The sequence below is a fragment of the Anser brachyrhynchus genome, assembly GCF_964034855.1.
Source record: "Anser brachyrhynchus genome assembly, chromosome: 22".
Lineage (NCBI taxonomy): Eukaryota > Metazoa > Chordata > Aves > Anseriformes > Anatidae > Anser > Anser brachyrhynchus.
The window spans coordinates 4426939-4435953 of NC_137715.1; the positions used below are offsets into that span (position 1 = coordinate 4426939).

A 9015-nucleotide genomic window follows, 5' to 3' on the forward strand; every position below is an offset into this window, starting at 1 on the left:
GCGTCTACCAACGTACAGGTGTTCAAAAGAACACAAATGCAGAGAAAAAGTCCTATAAATGCCAAGGATAGATTCTTTTTTCACTGTCAGGCTGGTAGCTCGGCTTTTTTTCCCCCTAGGATCCCTTCAGAGGCAGTCCTTCCAACCCAGAAATTCAAATTAACCTTTCAGTTTCTTTGCCACACTTTTTAAGGTGCTGCAATTTGAACCCAACACCTGCAGCTGGAAGAAACTAGCAGCATTCACTCCTCCGTGCTGTTTGGTTTCAGCATAAAGGAGGTCACGCAGCTGTGCCTCTGATTGTTCTGACCATATCTCGCGCTATAAATACCGCAAGGAAAACTGAAAAAATTCAAGTCCTTCAGCACAACGGAGCTAAGCGCCGTTCCGTCTCAACTCCAAGTCTTGCTTTCACCGAATGCTTCCCTCCAGGTTTAAAACCCCACGTTTTGCTTTATTTCGTAGGAAGAGGCGAGAAATCACCGGCTGTTGCCTATCAGTTGGGCTGCAGCCACGCTAGCTCGGATGAGCTGCGCATTATCAGCCAGCCAAGTTCGTTTCAGCTGCGCTGAGCCTCTCTGGGTCTGTCCTCAGCCACCGCAGCACAAGCGTTAGAAAATTCAAGTTCCTACAGGCTACGCTCGAGCCTACGCAGCGCAGTCATCTCCCCGTAATTAAGGTTCCTTGACGATGTGCAGCATAGAGGTAACACAATCTTTTACAACTGCTCAAAGGCTGCAGGTCAAGGCTCCAACTCCTTATCACACCGTCTCTGCTCGTTCCCGTTGCTCCCGCCGCAGCAGTTTCTGTAACCTCCTCTCCTTGATCGGGAGAGCTGCCCTACCACGCCACCAGTTAACTATTCTCAGGTTCCAGAGCCCCAGAAAGCCAGCCGTTTGTTTCGTCACGCTCAGCAAACACCACAAAGCTTCAGAGTTATCTCCTGGCGATGGAGCGGCCTAGCCAGCGTGCTCCAGAAAGCTGCCTTGTGATGCTACGCGGCTGCCTGGTTCTGCACGCGGGAGAATATTTTTGTGTAACGGGCCTGGCCTCCCCTTCCCCCCCCCCCCAAGCACACCCTATGCCACGGCTGCCTGCCGTTCTTCAGCCTTCTGTCGGCGTCACTCGAGGAAACAACAGGCAAAGAAGAAACGTGGAAGGCTGAGCAGATGTCACCGCAGCCCCGCCATCCTGGTGCAGTGCTCAAGTCCTGAATGACATTACATTTCTGGCCGTTCGCTACAGGTAGGAGGTAGGCAGAGCTCGGATTTTGGATTTAAAGTCCCGATCAGCTGAGCACAAACGTGGAAGATCAAAGGGTCATTCAGCACTCAAGCTTGGCCTTCCCTCACTGTCCTTAAACAAAATTCCCCTCACTCTAAACTGTGTAGTAAAACGCCCGCCTGTCTGCCTCCCACTCCATCCCCAGAAAAGGGGGCTGCACTGCACTGCTCGACAGTTTCTGCACTCAAATGTTTGGAGATGAAAAGCTCTACGGAGTAAGAGAAATAAAACTGCTGTTTATCAACAGAGACTAACAGATTATTCACCAGACCAGCCAGTCTATTTCACAGTCTGGTCATGCTCGCAGTGAAAAAACAGTGGGAGTTTTGGGAACGTAGCACAAGCCCTGCTAAGAGTAAGGAGACGTTATGAAATGGATCGTTTTCACTAAGTCATGGAAAGGCAGGAAGCCTCTCCTAATAGCATGAATCATCACTAAACCAGAAAGGAAGAATACACTTGAAAGGAATCGCTGATGTCCAGCACTGCCAACATCCAAACAGGGCATGGAAGTGAGACCGAGGAGGCTAAGGAGAGCGAGGCGGGCGAGTACTGACAAATCGGTACGGAACGGGCACGGCACGCACAGCCCCTGAACAGCCCTCGTTTAAACAAACACCGCCGGCAGCGCTGCCTCCTGCAGGGAGAGCTGTAACAAAGCGTGTCTCGTACCTTCAGCATCCTCTGCCACTGCTCGCGTTCCTTCCACCTGCTACGCCAGGCATCTCATCATCTCGCTGCTGCGACCCCGATGCTTGTCCTGCTGAAAAACAGACACAGCAGGGATGACATTTATTATCTTGGTCGGGATCCTTTTATCACACTCTCACAGAAGCTAAGGGACAGGATTTCCGATGTGCTTGTACACCGCCGGTAGCGTTGGAGGCACTCAGAGCAACCCCCAGCTTTGTGCCAAGCCGTGCACCCATGCAGGAGCTGGCGTTACCACCAGGACTTGTGATCTCTGCCGGCAGATCCCACTTACCTCATCCTAAAAGATGACCTTTTCTCTCCTCCCATTCCCAACCATGCAGATTCGGGAATTATCCAACGTCAGAGATTTAATTTCCCAGGTTAATATGGGCTGCATTAGATGTAAAAAGCTAACCACGAAGGAATGACAGCTTGCTCAGGAGAATGCGTGTTAAAGATGTGTTAAAGGACAGCAGGAGAAGCTGTGTGTTCTCGGGACAGGCAAGCCCATGGTTCCTTAGCTGGCACAGCAAATTGTCAGCAATTAGAGCTCTGCTTCACCCACCAGCTACTGTCTGGCAAAGCACAGCCGCTCAGTCACACAGCATTACCTTTATTTCCTGAGACTCAGTTCGATTAGAAAGCGTTAGAGCCATGATATAGAAAAAAGGCGTTTCCATAAAGGGCTGCACTTGGCACAAGAATATTATTCTCATAGGTACTAGGCAGACCCAAGACAAGCTCCTTAAGAAGCGTTGCTGAACCTTTCGAGAACGCGGCAGCCATGAATTCTGAAGCACGGGTAAAGAAAACTGCGTGGGTAACAACTGGCACAAGGTAATTAGGAAAAAATTCAGACGCTGAAGAAAATAACCTACTTGGCTCACCTCAGGGCGCAGCACGCCAGAAGTTCATATGGGAAGAAACAATTTTTTGCCATGAATAATTACAAAAGCAGGAGCTTTAAAGGAAGTCGGCAGTTCCAGCTGGCACGGAAACCTTACCCTAGGAACAGCCATTTTGCTGCACCGCACCTCAAACAGGACACGAGCCCCCTGAAATCAGTATCGTTACACACCCCGAGCATTACTTATTTGCCTATATATTTTTTTCTAGCTAGAGGTATAAAGGAGAGCGATCACATAACAAAAACTGATAAAAGCTGCCGATCCCAGCTCATGATATGCTTCCTCCAGCTACATCCTCCCATTCTCCAACCATTTTGTATCGGCAACTTATACTCAGCTTGGTATTTCTTTAGCTCCTGCAGTTTTAAGGCAGTTTTAAGCTAATCTGGTAGCCAGTCTCTTAACAAACTAAGGGAAAGATAAACCTGAGTAAACAGAGGTCTTGCCAAATTGATGGCATGTTTGATACTACAGCAAACCAGAGCACCCTGGGAACGCTGTCACTCCACGTACCAACCTGGCAGTAGCTTCTTGCTCTCCAAAATCTTTTTGCCTAGCTCTGGTTCTTACTTCTACCTAGCTCCCCTTTCTCCTACTGCCATCTTCTCTTGCTCCTTGTTTTCTCAGCCTGAAGCACAACCTCCAAGGATACTCCACCCTTTAGCGCGGGGTGACACTCGGTTCCTGCCACCTGCATCCTATTTGCACTTTGGATCTAAGCACGAGGCACATCCTAAGCGCATACTCCTCTGCCTCCACTACTGCGGGCAACTGCCTGAGGCCCAGAACATGGCAATTTGGGACTACTTTTTAATTAGAGGAGCAAGTAAAGCTAAATTCTGTCCCCACTATACACACATACAAGCTGTTGTTAATATCCCCAAAGTTCTTAGCACAACCAAGGCATTTATGTCAGCTAGAAACTGAGCTACAAAGCGTCTGCAGCTGGCTGTCCATGGCACCACAGTCGGTTTTAAGGCAAGAACTGCCTGCAGGATAGTCTCCGAACTGCCAAAAGGGATTAGAGTTTTACCTTCGCTTCCCACACCAGTGGGATTCTTTGTGACAAACAGGTTTTATTTTTACACCTGTGAAAGTTTGTGTCATTGGACTGAACAATCTGAGCAGAGTTTTCCTTTAAGGAAGCATGTAGTGGACTTGATTGATTAGGAAGAAAGGCATTAACAGCAGTGCCAGGCAGTTGGAGAGCGCTGCCTAGACTGGAAGGAATGTTTTAAAGGATCAGATCACAAATCCAAAAGCTGACAAGAGAATCCAAAAAAAAACCTTATTTTGGCAGGAACAGGACAAGGGTGGCATAAAAATATCTGTCCTACCAACAGGCTTTAGTCAGTCCTATTTTGCCAGGGCAAAATGTACTTTTATTGCAATTATTTAATAATTAGATTATGCTATGAGACCCAGGGGAGGGAGGGAGCCAGGAAGCGTGGCTGTACTCAGCTGTAACTAAGTGAAAAACTTCTGTTTTCAGCAAGACTCAGACTGGATCCTTTTTCCATTACAATTAAAAAAAAATGATGTAGGCCAAACTGGCTTGACCTTGCTCCTGCTGCCAGAAAACACAGACTCTACTCAGATGTCTGCATGCCAGAGCCCCTGGGGAAAGAGTGAGTACATGGATTCTGTTCAAGTCAACTGAAACACTCCTGTACAGACCACAACTAGCGGTAGGTGTGAGACCTTTGGCTCAATGCGTGGTACGTGGTTGCATTTCTTCATAAAGGGGTTTCTGGGATTATTTATACTACCAGTCAGTATCCATTCAAATCTAAACCAGGTTCAGGCTTAAAAAATAAGAAAGCCACCCACCCCAAACACACACAGCTTACCAGAAACCTGTTCTATTCTGTTTTGTCAAAGATCAGGGCACGGGAGAAATAACAAGGGTTAGTCGTCAACTGGTTGCTGAACTGCCTCCAAACACGTCCTCCAAACTGGGCTCCTCTTGATGTACAACAGCTGGTGCATATTTTTATTCGCATGGGAGTAAAAAAAAAATACCATGCCAATCCGCAAATAAATCCAACAGCCTAGACTAACATCAGCACTACTATTGTCTGAATTCAGCACATTTGTTGCTGTTGGGTTTGCTTCTGACCGTGTACTAGTGCTCAGTGGAGAGCTGGCCTCTTCAGCTCTGAACAAGCCAAGGCTCAGAAAATACATAAGGCTGCACTCGCTGTCAGCCCAGGCCCCCCAGCCTATTTTCTACCCCATTAAATTCTGTCCTTTGCACCTCCGACCATTTGTATACACGTACCAGCATTTAACTTGTTTGCACGTCACCGACTAGACTTTGTTTAATCCAGTCAAGAACCAAATTCAAGCTCCTCGGCTAGTGAGGGAATAATTTAGGCTCCAACCCCTGCTCTAAAGCAGGGCCAACGTAGATCAGGTTGCTCAGGGACCTGTCCAAAAATACAACCAGCAAGCAGCAGCGAGGCCTCAGGTTCAGTAAAAGTGCCCTCGTGAGAGACAGTGACCCACTTCAGTATAGGCTTTAAGCCACATCAAATTGGGAACAGAAATTCTTCAAGTTTCACATGCTTGGATCCACAGGTTCTCTGACGTTGCTCTACTGCCCTGACCTTCCACATCTAAAAACCACACGTTGAAAGGTATCAGGCTGGAACCCCAACCAGATGAAAGTCACCTCTAACTCACCTTCAGAAGACGTGAAAGTGAAGTGAAGCAGCCATCCTGGATCTTCGTATGTGTGTAACAATGCTCTGGATAGTTGCAGCACTCAAACATTATCCCAGTCTTTCCGAAACTCTAGCCCCCGGGGCTGGACTGAGATGGTGCCTAAAAGCAAGTAAGATTTGTTGAAATACAGTACGTTAATGAAAATCTGCTATAAAAACACCTGGTGTTTGTCCTACTTGCCTTAAAACATGCTTAAGCAGGTAAAGTAACCCTGTAGGAATGCAGCATAACAAATAATGCACGAGGCAATTAAAGCGATTGCTTTAACATTTATAAAGCACTTAGCAACTGAAAAACCTGAAGTAATTTACAAGCATTTGTTCTGCTTCCTAATTCCTACATAAACAAGCCTACTTTCTATTATCACTACCGTAAGTGATGGCTACATTAAGATCCCTCAGGTAGATCACTCAATGCCATGTCTCCAGAGCAAGTGGAAACCGAGGGATTAAACCGGAGTTTTAATCTAATTTCAGCCTGTTGATGCCCATATCTGTTTATGGAGACCTTTTGTGTGTGTGTAAATTCCCTTTTCATCGCCTATATTTGCTAAGATTCAGCAAGAGATACTTCTGTTTAAATAGGACACTTTAGTTTCAATGAGTTTTGGTGAGGATAAAGGCCTAGACAGACTTCAACAGATTTAGCTAGATTTTTTGGTAGCTAACTCTGCTGACATCAGTAGCCATTTAGAATATATACAGATATATACACAGACACGCATATATATACAAGAACCTAGGATTTAAAAAACAAAACTCATTTTTTTGTGTCATTTAACATGAAATTTCAGGACATCAAGCACATGCTAAACTTTCTTCAGATGTGACACCAAGAAATTCCTCATTCCCTACTTGGAAAATTTGAACACTTAAGAGACTAAGTGCAGCTTTAGAACCTCATTGAGGGGGTTTACCTCCGGTGGAAATATGTATGGGCAGAGGCTACACTGATTTTGCACGCTGAAGGTATAATTCCTTCACTTTACAAACCAATTCCCAATTTCACTCGCCCAGGGTGCAGTGGTTTCATGCACTGACATCTAGTGGTGAAGCCAAATGCGGAAGGCACCTGCAGGCACAGGTAGCCTCTCAGGTTTCCCATCTCTTCGTGTTCTCCCCCGCAACAGACCTAAAATTTCAGCTCTGACAAATGCTGGTAACGGAACTCCTTCGATACTAATCCCTGGCATGTGGCCAAGGTGTGTACACATCCTCCACATACAAATTCATTTAAAAAAAAATGCAGATTTTTATTTCTACCAGAAGCCTCCTAAGTTTAGGCTGGATCTTAAAGCGTGTAGCAACAAGATGTTAAATCCCAACAGCCTGAACTACCGGTCAATGCACAAACACAGAAGAGACCTTAAAACCTCCATCGTGGTCATCGCATGATTTGATCGCTGCCCTTCTGAGAAGATGAGGCAGCTCAGCAAACGTGAGGCCATCTTCCCTCGTCATTACCCCCTGCTCTCCGAACACGCTGGACACTCTAGTCACATCGATTCAGCGTTCAAACTGCACGCAGGACTTAGTTGGCATTACCATTTCAAATAGGAGGAGCCAATTAGACAGTATGGGGAACGGGATTCCAGGCTTCTGGTCGAGCACTGCCACCTCTAGGAAAGTTACTCACCACCACCCGCTGCTGTTTGCTTTGTTTTTCCAATAACATCCTGATGCTGGCGATAAGTCCTGCTAAGCTCTGTTTACGTTAATGCATATTGTTTCACGAGCTGCAATAACACCTGGAAGTTCCAATTAATACTTTTCCTGTTTTAACAATTTAGTGCTATAGCTCTCATATGATGCATAGTTTTCAAAAGAGGAATCCTTCAGCTAGCCTGGCCAGGTAACTGTTTCAATGTGATATGGTAATGTGTAATTTTTTTACATGGTCACCATATTTAGTCCTTTCCATCCTGCAGTTGAATTTGGGTGCTTGCAAAGTCCAAATATGTTATGTTAAAGCCACCTTTTAAGCTAATTGTAACTTTTCTCACAGATAGATTCTACTTACTGCAAGAAGAGAAAAGATGCAGATGCAATCTGTAAGACCTTTAAAAGCTTTTTCGTTGCTCCAGACTGCCCCACATTTCCATTAGAGCCTTTCAGCAGTTTGCAACATTAAACACATTCACTCTTGCAAAGTCTCAGCTTTGTCTCATGGAAAATACATGGGAGATAACAACTATAATGTGTTCAGACTAACTCTTCCCTTCTCCACTTATTAAGGAGTAGCACGCTTTTCTTCATTCTCATTCCTACTGCCCTTTGGGGCAATAGTTTTAAACAGAAATTATAATCTTAAACTAATAATTTGAGAGCATCATGTTCATTAGCCTATCAGTAGATTTTGGCTTAACCGCAATCTGAGATTCACTTAAATTTCAGTCTGTCTTCACCGATGCTGCTCTTGTAACGTTGAATACGTGCATTCCTGCAGCAGCGTTTTCTACTGCAATCACCTTACCCCAGGAGGTTTGCAAACTGGTTCACTGAGGTGACCGGGCTTATGAACAAGCTGTTCCCCTACCTGGAGTTCTCATGTGCTTCCTGTGCACAATTTTTATGTTGCATATATGCTTATTCGCAACAAATACGAACGTTCCCACTTCACGTACCACACATACCGCTCCCCATTCTTCTCTGCTTGGGCAGAAGCAGAGAGCTTTCATCTCGACTCCTTCTTCAGGTTTCCCTTTCAACATCTCACGGGAGATCGGCTACACCTAGGAGCAATAACAGCTTGGAGTGAAAGAAATGCCGTGGGATTACTTGCACAGCTGAGGACGATGTGCGTTCACAAGGCTTATAGGATTAGACCCTGAGAATTTCATGATCTGCAGAGCAGAGGTAACTACAGTTGCAAAGAAATCATGTGTTTGACTAAACACCCTTATTTTTACCCCAGTTCTTGCACTCGTATTGTTGATATATTACATTCAAGCAACTCCTGCCTTAGCCACAACTGAGGAAACGGCTCGCAGGCGACCCTTGACCGAAAGCAGCTCCCCACAGAGCGCTCTGAGGGTACAAAAATTAACCCGATGGCGAGAGCCCTCCCGAGCGAGGGGAGGGGAGCCCGAGGCAGCCCGCCCCCGCGGGGCCCGCCCAGGGAAGCGAGGCCGGCCGGGCCGGCGCTGTGAGGAGCCGGGACCCCGGCGAGGCCGCTCCCGGCAGCGGGACAGGCCCCGGTGCCCCCCCCCCCCGCCCGAACAGCCCCGGGGACTCACCGCCGGCCGCCCCCAAACCGCTCCGGGAAGCGGGAAGCCGCCTCTGCCCGGCCCTAAGATGGCCGCCGCGGGAAGGCGCGGTTTGCCCGAACCTAACATGGCTGCCTATGGAAAACAGCCGCTCCGCTCCCCGGGGAAGCCCGCCGGCTTCATGCCCGCACTCAACAT

The 9015-nt window shown here is 47.0% G+C and overlaps 1 protein-coding gene across 5 annotated transcripts in view; it reads right to left on the bottom strand.

The window, feature by feature from the left end:
• Window positions 1-8988, bottom strand: part of FAM117A (family with sequence similarity 117 member A) — a 31514-nt gene extending 22526 nt beyond the window's left edge. The window contains exons 1-5 of one of the 5 annotated variants that reach the window (XM_080565363.1): window positions 8848-8988; window positions 8245-8343; window positions 5571-5711; window positions 4736-4865; window positions 1957-2044 (exon numbers count right to left, since the gene is read on the bottom strand). The gene's annotated coding sequence lies outside the window, so the exon portion shown is untranslated. Of the gene's footprint in view, window positions 1-1956; window positions 2048-4735; window positions 4866-5570; window positions 5712-6528; window positions 8153-8235; window positions 8344-8847 lie in introns of those variants that run through there. The other 4 variants (XM_080565370.1, XM_080565371.1, XM_080565372.1 and 1 more) reach the window with 4 other exon arrangements.
• Between the last annotated feature and the right edge of the window lie 27 nt (window positions 8989-9015).